The sequence below is a fragment of the Lactuca virosa genome, chromosome 6 (assembly GCF_052849685.1).
Source record: "Lactuca virosa cultivar CGN04683 chromosome 6, Lactuca_virosa_CGN04683_v6, whole genome shotgun sequence".
NCBI lineage: Eukaryota > Viridiplantae > Streptophyta > Magnoliopsida > Asterales > Asteraceae > Lactuca > Lactuca virosa.
This window is the reverse complement of record NC_136431.1, coordinates 196,533,272-196,547,118: the sequence shown is the minus strand read 5'-3', so window position 1 is coordinate 196,547,118 and position 13,847 is coordinate 196,533,272. Positions and strand designations below refer to the sequence as shown.

At 39.1% G+C, this 13,847-nt stretch overlaps 1 pseudogene; it reads right to left on the bottom strand.

Moving 5' to 3' along the window:
• Positions 1-932: 932 nt before the first annotated feature.
• LOC145122203 (uncharacterized) lies at positions 933-11,503 on the bottom strand (annotated as a pseudogene).
• Positions 11,504-13,847: the final 2,344 nt, after the last annotated feature.

Here is a 13,847-nt window from a genome sequence, read left to right as displayed (position 1 = left end):
TTCATGTGAACAGGCTAGCCAAAGCCTCGACCAAAAAATAGAGGCCCATGACTCAAAAGAAGGACGAGACTCGAGTTTACTAGAGCGAGCTCCCGGGCCAAAGTCAAAATATTACGGCTAAGCATAATCAACTCTCATCAACCAAAAGAGAGTATTCTTTGAGTCCTAAAAACTTGTCAAACAAATGGAAATCACACTCAACAAATTCCTAAGTAAAACACTCAAAATTTTCAGTGGAAAGAAACCATAAAACATGCTACCTCAAAGGCCAACACTAACCTTTGAGAAGAATTCAAAACCAGAATAGACAACATAAACCACATGGGATTAGAAGCAAAGAAGCTTTAAAACAAAAACAACCATAATATAAGCACGATCAGTAAAAGTGTATTGTTTGTCAGACATTTCCCGGACTTAAGCAAAGCCACGCAGGGCCACAAACAAAACCAAATATTATTCAAAATTGTTTCTTGAACATCAAACATCCAAGAAGAGGGAAATGATTACTTACCAAGAGAACTGGAGGAGGGCCTGACTTTAGAGGAACTACCTTCAGGTTGGTTCTCTTCAGCATCAGGATCGCTGCATAATTGGCGAAAGCCTTCCATATCAAGCTCACCAAGATGAAGATAAGAAGCAAAGTATGTCTCCATGAAGGTTTTCACAAAGGCATGCATTTCTTGGGTCTGCTCCACGATCGCACTCGGCTCTGCAGGGGTAAACTTCCTGGTGGCAACTTGCTCCCGTACCACTTGTTTGCCACCCTCCACATCGGCGGCCATGTACGCTGCCATCATTCTCCACACCCCCAACGGGAACTCAGCACTCTCAATCACCCGGTCCACCACACGAACAACTCCTTTCTGGAGAAGCCAAGCCACATTCTCATCCAATACCTTCCTTCTCAACTCCTCTACAACCAACTACTTGCCCTATTGCTTCACTTTCCCCTCCAACGTTTCTTTCTCCACCTCCAAGCTCTCCACCTGCCGAGACAGGCGCTCCACCTTTGTATCCAAACCTATTACATGCTCCTCCACATACACCTTCTCCCCGGCCAGCAAGTGGCAACGCTCCTCGAACTTACACTTCTCGACTTCAAAGCCCATCATTCTCTGCATCAGCTCGTCACGTTTAGCCTTGACAACAGTGAATTCCACCAAATCCGATCTAACGTGACGCAAGCGACCAACCGCAACCACCAAGTAAGGGGTAACCTGGGTCGCCGCATATTGCAAGATGTTAGCCATATGGGAGTTAGAAAGGAGCTTCAACGCTTCTACTCACTATAACAGTGACTTTGTAAATAGAAATCTTAAAAGTAAGTTTTTGAAATGTTCATATGTTAATTTTGAAAAATATTAGTATTTATAAAGGATAATGACATTTTTTATACTAATTCAAAAAGGCAAATGAAAGAATTCTCCGTCTTATCATTTTAGTGATTTTGTAAAAAATAAATTAAATTCAAAATATTTTTGTTAGGGTAGTTATATTTTTCTTAAAAGAAATCCAAACTTTTATAAAAAATAAAACTTGAAAATTTTTCGATCTTCAAATTAAAATTATTTTGAAAAGGTTTGATATATATATATATATATATATATATATATATATATATATATATATATATATATATATATATATATATATATATATATATATATATATATATATATATATAGGTTCCGTTTCCGGTGAGGACCCAAAAAATGGCGAGTACTGCGAGGACAATTCTCAACACCCACTTCGTCAACGGCACAAACGTTAAGCCCAATACTTAGGCATATAACGTGTTCGCATGTGACACACTTCCGTGATAATTAATATGAACTCGAAGATTTAATCGCGTGTGATGACCATTCATTTAACGTCATTTAAGTGAGTTTTATTATTTATTTTCATTTTATTTTTTATTTATTTAAAAAAACATTTTTTTTAAACATATATATACTCGGTTGTCAAGTTTTTTATTTTATTTATTTTTTTGTTTTTTTTATATTTTTCCGTTAAAAAAGGCATTTTTTTTATTTTTTTTTTTATACTTTTTTTAATGTCTTTACTACATATTTGAAGATATTAGTATTTTTTTTATTTTTTTTTTTAGTTTTTTTTTTAAAATTTTTTTAAACTAAATATAGATTCGAATTCTTAATGTTTAACAATTATAAATGTTTTAAATAAGAAAAATATTAAGGATCATAATATTTTATATTCATACTAATTTTGAATTATATTATTTTTGGATCATAAAATTTTTAATCAAATTATTTTGAATCATAATTTTTTGGGTAATATAATTTTTGAATAATATGATTTTGGATCAATAATACATTCATTTAAATAAAGTATTTGTAAAAAAAAATACAAATTTTGCATCATTATATATTTTGAATCATTTAATTTTAAATCATAAAAGATATAATTAATGATCATAAAATATTTGAATCAAAATATTTTTAGATCAAGGATGAGGGGATTAGGTTTTTCTCAGATCTCAAAGTGGCTGATGGAGGCTGAGGGTGAGCAAACCCTAGCCTCCTATTTCCTTTAAATAGGGAGCAAAACCTGGAAATAGGGTTTTTTCATCTTCCTGTTGCCACGAAGTGGCCATATACTGCCATGCCGTGACGACTTAAAATGAACTTGTCACACCCCGGCCGTCGGCGGAAATACCGGACAATGTAACGTCATTTCTCGTATCATAGTTATCAACTTCCTGAAAACACATGCAATTTAAAATACGTCAACATAAAGTTGGTGAGTTCACAGGTTTTGACTTCATAAAATAATACATTTTCCAAGTTCAAAAGTATAGTTTTGAAAGTATCATTTTGACTCTCCAACGTTTAGTATATATATCCTAGGTATAAAATTTTACTTACCAAATAAGTAGTTTACCTATAAGTCCAATATACTATGAATATAAGTGTTTGTAATTCCATACAAACAAAAGTTGCTACGTATAAATCTTATTTCAATTCTGTTAGAACAAAGTTGTAGTAGGATCGATAGATTCTAAGCAGAAAAACAATTAAAGACGTAATGATGAACACATGAATGGTTTAACTGATGTCGAATGATTAAACTTTTAACACCTCAGAAGAGCTCGATTAAGAACTTCGATTGTAGAGGTGTTTATGGTTACAAAGCAATAATCACTATAATCACGTTTTTTTCTAAGGCATACATGCATGCACTATTTATAGCTAAACCCTATAATAATCACGGATAGACATGCCCAATCCCGATATACAATACTAAGCCCATGACGCAACATAACATACCCAACAATCTCCCCCTTTGCGTCAATGGAGCCGAAAGCTCAGTTCGGTTGAGCTATAGAAGACTTCTTGATAGTCTTGAACACCTTCGGTATGATGGCCAAAAGAGTATGACGAAACGTGATATACCACCGAAGCATGTTCGTGAAGTTATTCTTGTCTGCCTCAGAGTTCTGCTTGCACCGATGGATGATACTAATTATGTGCTCTAAGTAGTCCGTTGAGAACATATGTTTGTCAACAAGAGCGAAAAGAAATTTATTGGCTTCGCCTCTTGTGAACATCACCGTGAGATGTGTAGAATCAATTTGGCCCATCTTCATTTTATTCACATCTCCAGGTTTTGCTGTTGGCTTTACAGTGGGTTTCTTATTCATAACTTTAGCTATCTCCTGATCAATTGCAGCTACTTCATGGATATAGGAGGCCAACATCCTCTTTAGATGATCCAGGATCGGCTCATATTCTTTCGGATTGGTGAGCAGTATGTTAAACAACAAGATCCAATCATGAGGATTCAAATTTGGAAGATCTGCCAGGGATATAACCGAAACCGAGTTTGTTGAACCTCGGGTTATTTTGAAACTAACATTGATAAACTTCCAGGCAGGCTAAGGTTTCAGCACCTTGACAGTAATAATCTTCTGTGCACTCCATGTCAGGTACTGAGGCTGACCGAACTTCAGATAGAAATCGATAAGTTTGCGATCAACTTTAGGATGAGGGAAGGGAAATTGAACAGTCGAATCAAAGCAATGAAATGTAAATGCCTTTCGTGTTATAGGCATATCGAACTGTGAGTCCCTTGAATTTTCACAATCAAAAGAAGCGACAGGTTCCAGCCAGTATACGCTTGGAAACTCTATTGCCTCTTTGATGAGCGTTTCTCTTGTCCAGAGAGGAAACAAGGCCTTTTTACAGTTTATAGCATCTTGCTCTTCCTTGTTCTTTCGCTCCCTTTCTTCAGCTTCCTTCGCCACCCGAAGGGTTTCATCCAATTCTTTATCCCTTTTCTTTCGCTTTAGGGCCTCAGCAATTGTTTCTTCTTCTTCATCACTATCATCATCCGATCCCTTTTTCTTATCTTGATTACCAGAACCCGAAGCTTCATTACCCTTCGGTTCGGTTTTGACTGTGACCTTCGGTTGAGTGATATGGGCACCTTCTCCCCCTTGTTTTGGAGGTACGAAACTCTCCGAAACACCCTTCATTTCATGTAAGAGAGCAAGGGCAGGAAGAAGTTTGGAAGTCAAATGATTCCTGATGGTCAGAGTAAGTATTGGATCATGAGCACTAAGAAGATTGGTAAGCATATTCTTGACATCCCCAGCACAGCTCCGAAAAACAGCTCGCTCTGTCTTTAACAAGGAAATCTCCTTTTCAGCTTGAGCTAATTGATATTTCTGAACTTCAATAGTAGAGGCTTGACGCGCAAGATCTTCCTTTAATGCACTCTCCTTAGCTAAATCAGCTTGGAGTGTTTGAAGATGAGAAGTCACTGAGCTAAGTAGAGAAGTGTTCTCAGCTTGAATGGAAGAACGGACAGACTCAAATTTAGCTTGCTCCTCTTTTAGTGACTTGGATAAGGAATCAATTGAAGAGTTCACTTTGGCTGCATTTGAATCAACATGTCCTTTGAGTGATTCAAGAAAAATCTGTTAGCTGTGAACAAGTTCTGCAACTTCAGCAGTGGCCTTCTGGCAAGAAGAAGTGGAATCCTCAACGGCCTTCGTCGATTTGTCAATGGCCCCAGTATATTGCTCAAAAGCGGTGTCCAGAAAAGCTTTGAGCACAACATCGTTGTATGACTTGGTAGAGGCAAGCAATTGGTCAAGGTTTTCATCAATACTCTGCAACTGTTATCGTGTGACAGGAGCCTCTTCATCGTCGTCTGTTGGAAGCCGATAGGGACTGTAATAAGTCGAGTCAAATTCAACATTACCACCACCGAGAGTGGCACCAGAATCGGTTGAAGGTGAGGGTGAAAGAGGTTTGGATGTAATAGGAGGTTCAGTTTCAGTATTCGCCTCCGTATCAGATACGTTGACGTTAACTGTCGGTTCGGTTGTAGTGGTGGTAGTCGCTTGGGAAATGATAGGAGGTGGTAAAAGAGTTGTAGAAATGGGTATGGTACTAACTGGTGGTGGTGGTGGTACAAAAGTTGTTGTTTGAGATGTGGGAGGTGGTGGAATTGGAGCAACTGAAACTTGAACAGTGGTTTTCGGTGGAGATGGAGGAGGTGTTGGAACCGGTCATTAAGAGGTTCTGTGGGAGTTGGAGAACGAGGAGGTGTATTACCTCTCGGTGATTCATGATGCTGAATTTCCTCTTCCTCATCCTCCTCATCATTGTCTGAACTGGGAGGAGAAGGACTCTTTGATTTCTTCGCCATCTTCTTAATCTTCTTTGGAGCCGAAGAATCTCCTTTATCAGCCTTTCGCTTTTTAGACTTGGCAGCTTTAGACGAAGGACCTTCGGTTGTCACTTTCTTGGTAGTTTCCCGTTTTCCTCGATTGGCTGGCTTCTCCACACCATCCAAAGCAGCTTGCTGTTGAGGAGTCAGTACTCTCGGTCCTTTGGGAGCAAGCTTTCGGTATTCAGCCATCACCTTACTTTCGGCTGACACGCACCTGTACATCGTCTCAGGTATGGAACCATTATGGGAGAACTTTGTGGCATCAGAGAAGATGATCTTCTTCGTATGAAAGGTAGCCACAGAAGAGACCAGGGCATCCTTCATTACTGGAATCTGCAAAGAATCAATAGCCCTGCGCGTGATGATGGTCCAGAAGCGACCACAAGAAATTTCAGAGTGTCTCGTTGAAGTGTTGAGATTTTGCACCACTTGTGACCAAATAATCGACCCATAGTCGAGATTAATCCCATTATAGAGACCATAGAGAATGGTCAGAAAACCCTTACTGGTACCATCTGACCCAGCAACCCTCTCCGCCAAACTCTTGTTGAGAAGAGTAAGCAAGCCATTCCATTGTGGCGGCAAACATGATTTCTTAACCTTCGTCACTGTGGTAAGAATATCAGTGTAGCCCATCTCGTAGAGCATTGTAAATAGTTGGGTCGTGGTTATGAAATCCGGAGAGATAACAGAGGCATCGACGACAAGCTTTAACAGGGAACAAAATCCCCCTTTTGAAATTGATGCCTTGTGCGAGAAGATTTGAAAGTAGATCTTCTCCTTGTTCTTGTTATAGGTTGCAGTAGAATAGACTTGCAATAATAGAGACATCGGTACTGATTCCACCTGTGTGAGTGCGATAACTAGAGGAGAGTATTTGAGGCATTCAACAACTTGGAGCATGTACGAATCATACAGAAACGGGTTCAATTGAATGATCATGTTCTGATTGGGTTTGATTACGAGCAATGAGGACGAAGTAGTTTGATCTTGAACAGATGAGGAATCCGCCATTGTTGAGGTAAGGAAGAAGATGAACAGTTGCAGATCGCCTTGTGTATTGAGAGAATTTGAAGAAGGTAAGAAGGTACAATATGTGTGAGAAACCCTTTATATACCGTTGCCAGGAGAGAGAAAGAATCTTCGTGATGATGATACGATCACTGGAACGTCGCCTGAAAAAGCGCGATGTGACAACTTGGTTTCCCCAGATAGACGTCATCAAGCGTGGGTTTAGGAACCGTTCAAATTCACGCGCCCAAAATCTTATCCACATATCGTCTTTTCAAATTCACCTTCGCTTCAGATATGATAACAGCCATTTTCACGCCTAAAAGAAACTTCACACAGGCCATAAGAAACAACTAGAATTTTGGAAAATCACAAAGTATTTTCGTGCAAGAGTGTGCCAAAAATTAAGAAATAAAGCGAAATGTGTATAGGATGTGAGTGATGTCTGTTAGAAGACATAAAGCAAATGATTCCGGGCAAAAATCTCTTCCTTCAAAGTCAAGAGAGACTTGAAGTGCTTGCGTGGTTTCCCAAAACAATACGATCGAGTGCTTGTAAAGAAACACCGAAAGGCTTCTTTTAAATAATAGGCTAAGGGTGGCTTATCTTCAACCGAACGTCAATTCTTAACATAAGACCGAACGTTGGATGAAGTACTTGTGAGACCGATGTGGTCTGTTGAACAAGTAGGTTGGATATAATTTGTTGTGACTGAAGATGTTATATATAAATCTCAAAAACAAAACCAAACTGGATCTTTTTGGGAAGAAATGTCTTGGTGTTAGACAATTTCATAAAAGACCACTCAAAAATAAAATGAGATTTTGTCAGGTAACAAGTAAGATCTTGAATATAAAGATTCACCGTCAATTCATTGTTGGTGTTGGATTGTGGGTTTCACTCAGCACGTGGTTTACGTATCTAAGATCATAAACACAGATTTTATGCAACCATAAACCTCAGTGGTAAAAGCTGAGAGTCTCAAGGGTTACAGTGGTGAACCGAAAGTTGATGGAGAATGTAAGGAGGGTGGTTAAGGAACCGAAAGTACCTCTGCTATATAAACGTGACAAAGCAGAAAACTCTTAACTCATTTGAGAAGAGTAAGGTAGCTCTTGACTTGAGTGGATTTTAACAGCCTGATTGGGAAGAAACGATAGGTATAGATCGAATCATTAAGGCCTAGCTCTTAGTCTTAGAGGCTTCGGTCAACATGCAGCAGCATGCTTCTAGGGACACTTAACTAGTTCATATGAAAAGAATCATACATGCCTTAGCTCCAAATTATGTTGCACTGAAATACTTGGGACCTAATTAAAAAGAACAAGCAAACAAACAAACCACACAAACAAAACAAACTAAACAAAACAAAAAAATTTTTTAGAAAAATATTTTTGGAGTTTTGAAATTTTCTGAAAGATAATAAAAACAGAAAGAAAAAAAATATTTTTGGATTTTTGAAGTTTTCAAAAAAAATAAAAACAGAAAAATAAACCAAAATGAATTAGCACAAAACACTCTTAAAAAGATTTAAAAAAATTGGGGTAAGAAATAGACTTAAAAAAAATAAACAAAATTGACAGCCGAAACCAACCCTTAAAAGAATGAAGCGAAATAAGCCGAGCGTTCGGTTCATTTCAGTTCCTTAAAATTCCGGAGCCGAAATAGACCGAGCGTTCGGTTCATTTCGGTTCCTGAAAATTATGGAGCCGAAATAGACCGAGCGTTCGGTTCATTTCGGTTCCCGAAAAATCCGGAACCGAAATAGACCGAACGTTCGCTCTATTTCGCTTGTCTAATTTTTAGATTTGAGGGTTCGGTACCGACTCTGCTTCCATCATTCCCAAACCTTGTAAAATTTTATTGAAGCTTGCTTCTGGTAAGGCTTTAGTGAATATGTCAGCCAGTTGATCAGAGGACCGAACGAAATGTACTTCCACGTTCCCATCATCTACGTGGTCCTTGATGAAATGGTATCTCAGTGCAATGTGCTTTGTCTTTGAGTGTTGCACTGGATTGTGGCATATTCTTATCGCACTTTCTGAGTCACAATAGAGAGGTATTTTCTTCATGCTTAGTCCGTAGTCCCTCAGTTGGCTTTGTATCCATATCACTTGAGAGGTACAGGATGCTGCAGCTATATACTCAGCTTCAGCTGTTGAAAGAGACACACATGTTTGCTTCTTGGACTGCCAGCTAACAAGTTTACCGTCAAGGAATTGGCATCCACCAGTTGTGCTCTTTCGGTCCAGACCACATCCTCCAAGATCGGCGTCAGAAAAGGCTTGAACAAAAAATCCAGATCTAGCCGGGTACCAAAGACCGAGAGAGGAGGTTCGCTTCAGATAACGAAAAATATTTTTCACTGCTACCATGTGAGGTTCTCTTGGATTAGCTTGAAATCTGGCACAATAACAAACAGAAAACATAATGTCTGGTCTACTAGCCGTTAGATACATAAGAGACCCTATCATTTGACGATAGAGTGTTACATCAACAGCAGGTTTTTCCAAAGACGGTGTTAACTCTGTGCCAAATGCCATAGGAACCTTCACTTTTGAATCTCCCGTCATACCGAACTTTCCCAGCAAGTTCTTCGTGTAGGTCTCCTGGTTGATAAAAATACCTTCTGGTCCCTGTCTTATATTCAAACCAAGGAAAAAATTAATCGGACCCATTGCGCTCATTTCAAATTTAGTCTCCATCAACTTCCTGAATTCAGTCGTTAAGCTAGGATTCGTGGAGCCGAAGATGATGTCATCGACATAAATCTGAACTATCATCAGATGTTCGCCTTCTTTCTTTCGGAAGAAGGTTGGGTCAACCGAACCTTGCTTGAATTTAGACATTTTAAGAAAGAGAGTTAAAGTTTCATACCAGGCCCTCGGTGCTTGCTTCAGACCATATACAGCTTTATCTAACACATAGCAATGATCAGGATATTTCTCATTCACGAACCCAGGTGGTCGCTCAACATACACCGTTTCTTCTAGTTCTCCATTCAAGAAAGCACATTTTACATCCATTTGGAAAACTTCGAAGTTTTTATGAGCAACATATGCCAGAAAGATTCTAACTGATTCCAACCTTGCTACAGGAGCGAAGGTCTCCTCATAATCTATCCCTTCTTCTTGGCAATACCCCTTCACCACCAACCGAGCCTTATTGCGTATAACGTTCCCCTCTTTGTCCAACTTATTCCTGAAGACCCATTTTAAGCCGACCACCGAAGCATCATTTGGAGTGGGAATCAACCTCCAAACTCGATTACGTTCAAATTCATGGAGTTCATCTTGCATGGCTTGTACCCAATCAGCGTGATCAAGTGCAGCATTAACCGTCTTCGGTTCGACTTTGGAGACAAACGAATTAAACATACAGAATTCAACATTAGAGAATAATGCAGTTTGTTTCGCTTTTAATTGAGAACGTGTCAGAACTCGCTCAGATGATTCACCAATTATTTGTGCTTTGGGATGATCCTTAGTCCATTTCGTTAGAGGAGGGTAATTTGGGTCATAGGCTGGATCCAACTCTGCATTTACTTCTTCTTCAAGTTCTGATTGATCACCTTCGTCATTTGTATTCTCTTTCTCCCCCTCAAATGGCGAAGCGTATCCCTAGTCAGGTTCATAATTTTCTTCCTCTGTTGTAGTTGGATTCTCCCCCTCGAAAGACATATCGGCTGTCTTTGGTGCAGATGAACCCTCCCCCTTGAACGTTGAGCTGTTGTTTGAAGGGTCAGTTGAGGGTTGACCTTCAGTCGGTTTAGGAGGTTCATTCTCCATTTCTTTTGCAGCTTCATCAATGATCTTTTTCAGATTGTCGATTTTGTTGTCTGCTGCTTTCGCCTCTGAGTGTGCAGCCTTTTCTGGTTCATCAAATAGCCTTATGTACTCTTCAAACAGGTTGGAAATTGGAACCGAGACTTGTCCTGACTCAGGAAATATTTCCCCCAAGGCACTTTCGCTTCTTTGAACTTTCTTCATGTAGTTGTCATCAAAGGTTACATAGTATGTCTCTTCTATACGTTTGGAACGTTTGTTCAAAACTCTGTATGCCTTTGAAGTGAGTGAATAGCCAAGAAAAATTCCCTCATCGGCTTTGACGTCAAACTTGTTTCGGTTCTCTTTGGAATTGAAAATGAAGCACCTTGAACCGAACACGTGGAAAAATTTAACGTTGGGCTTTCGATTGTTCAAAATTTCATACGGAGTGATGGAGAATCGTTTGTTGAGTAACGATCGGTTCTGAGTATAGCACGCGGTTGCAACTGCATCAGCCCAGAAGTATAGCGGAAGAGAAGCGAAACTTAGCATGGTTCGGGCTGCCTCACATAAAGAACGGTTTCGTCTTTCAACAATTCCATTCTATTGTGGTGTATAGGGAGCCGAGAAGTTGTGAGATATCCCCTTTTCAGCTAGAAAGTCCTCAAAATCTTTATTCTTGAATTCAAGCCCATTGTCGCTTCTGATATTCCTCACCAGCTTTCGCAGCTGCACTTCCACTTGCTTGATGAATGTCTTCAACTTGGGAGTTGTGTCTGATTTCTGTTTAAGAAAGAAAACCCAGGTGAAGCGTGAAAAATCATCTACTATGACAAGAATGAACTTACAACCACCGAAGCTTTCTATAGCCGAAGGTCCACATAAGTCAATATGCAGAAGTTCAAGAGCTTCAACAATCTTTGTATTGATACGTGTAGGATGGCTCTTTCTGCTTTGTTTTCCCATCTCACACGCTGCACATATGTGTTCTTTATCAAACTTGAGAAGAGGCAGGCCTCGAACATGATCACCAAGCACCAACTTATTAATGTCTTTGAAGTTCAGGTGTGATAGGCGTCGATGCCACAACCAGCTTTCATCAGTGTTCGCCTTTGACAGCAGGCATATTGCTGGTTTTCCTCGAATTGGGTTGTGATTTAAAGGATACATCTCTCCCTTGCGTTCAGACTTCAACATAAAACTTTTAGATTGCTTCTTAATTATTTCTGATCCCTCATCATCGAATGAAACCTTCAAACCAGTTCCCACAACTAATTATGATACACTGATGAGGTTATGCTGCAACCCTTCCACATAAGCTAATTTTCGAATCGAGAAGTCTCCGTTGGTTATCATTCCATATCCTTTGATTGTGCCATACGAGTTATTTCCATACTTCACACATCCACCATCCTTTAGGGACCGAAACTCCCTCAGCTCTTCCTTCCTTCCTATCATGTGACGCGAGCAGCCACTGTCTATGTACCATTCATCATCGAACTGCTCGTCACTTATAACCTGCAAATTCAAGCAGATTTAGGAACCCAAAGTTTCTTGGGCCCTTGTGAGTCTTTTACAGAAAAAGGAATAGCAGTAGAAATATCAACCAAATAAGTTCTTTTTATTAGAGTTGTTTGGTCTTTTCTTTTGATGGTATACACCTTGATTTTGTTTTTATCTTGTTTAAATTTTGGTGTATTAGATGGTGTGTTGTTAGATGGTTTTGGGATATTCTTTTTAATCCTAGAGTTAGATGACTTTTTCTTATTATTGATATCAGAATCTGAATCAAGCTTTCCCTTTCCTTTGATGTCCTTTTCTAAATTTGGTTTTCTTTGGGAGTTGGAAGGACCAAAACTTGACTTTCAGTTGTTAGCCTTGACGTTGGGACCGAGACTAGACGTTCAGTTCTGAGTGCTGGTGTTGGAACCGAAACTAGACTTTCGGTTCTGTGCTTTGGAATAGTAGGAGCTTGGACTAAAATTTTCTTTTCCTTTTATCTTTTCCTTTTCTTTGGCAATTGACTCTTTCTTGGAAGGAACGTAGTTGGGGTTTTGAGATTGCCAATAACGTTTTCGCTCATTCAGATTTTTCATGTATCTTTGATTTCTTTGGCGTTTTTGTTCAGCTAACTCCTTCTGAGATTTGTGAATGTTGAAGCTTGATTTCGGCTTCTCTTTTTGAGTTTCGGTAGTCTTGGAAGGAACATTCAGTGTTTTCTTTGGTTCTTCAGGGATCTCTTTTGTTCCACTTGTGCTTGGTTTGTCGAAACTCGAGGGTTTGTTGATGGGTTCAGCAACGTATCTTCCTTTTACCCTCCACGAGGTTTGCTTCGATAAGTCGATGGTTTCGTCTGCGTTGTCAATAGGGGCTGACCAGAAATAATCGTCGCACCCTTCAGCATTGTCTTTGTCGACCAAGATTTTCAATTCTGCTGTTTGTTTTGCAGTGACCCCTGTAACAACATATACCTGATTTGGCACATTTTAAACCTTTTGATAAACCATTGCTTTCTCTTTGAGTTTCTGTGGCTTGTCCTTTGACAGGCGAGCGTATTCAACCGAGTTTTCAGATATGAGGGGTTTCTCATTCTCGGTTTCGCTTTTCATAAACTCAGAACAATCAACCACGTCTTCTACCGAGATTTCGCTCATCTCACTTTCCTCATCAAATTCAGGCGTATTTTCTATATTTATTTTATGATCTGAAATTAATTTGGCGTTAGACGAGTCAAATGATTGATTGGTCTCGGACTTAATTTTTAACCTATCATTTTCATCTAAAAGATTTTTGAGCATACACTTATGTTCTTTAGAGTCAATGAAGGTCTCTATCTTGTCTAGACCGATTTTATAAGCGATGGATGTCTCTTCTGAGGACATTATTGATTCACATTCAGCTATGACCTCATCCTCCTTAAATTCAAGGAAGGGTAAGATCATCTTATGAATCTTTTTCCCTATTTCACAACTTAAGTGTAACTGAGCAATATTTGTATATAAGCGTTTAGCAATTAAACAAAAAACATTCCTTTGTTTCAAAAACTTTAAATTGTCTCGTTGCAAATAAATAATTTCATCCCTAGCTTTATTTAACTCCGTCTCCTTCAGCTTAATCCATATCCTTCTCTCCTCACTCTTTGAAGACACCCTGCTGAGTTGGTCAGTTAGGTTAGAGTTCGCTAAGCGAGTTTGCATGAGACTACCACTTAAGTTAGAAAAATTAAATTTTAATTCATTAATTCTTCTTCATAATTTATTACTGGAACTTTAAGTGATTCAAGGATGGATTGTACCTTTTTGATCAGCCGATCACAGTCGTTGATCTTCTCACTCACGGGTTTGGCTGCAAAGCACTTGTCCTCAGTTA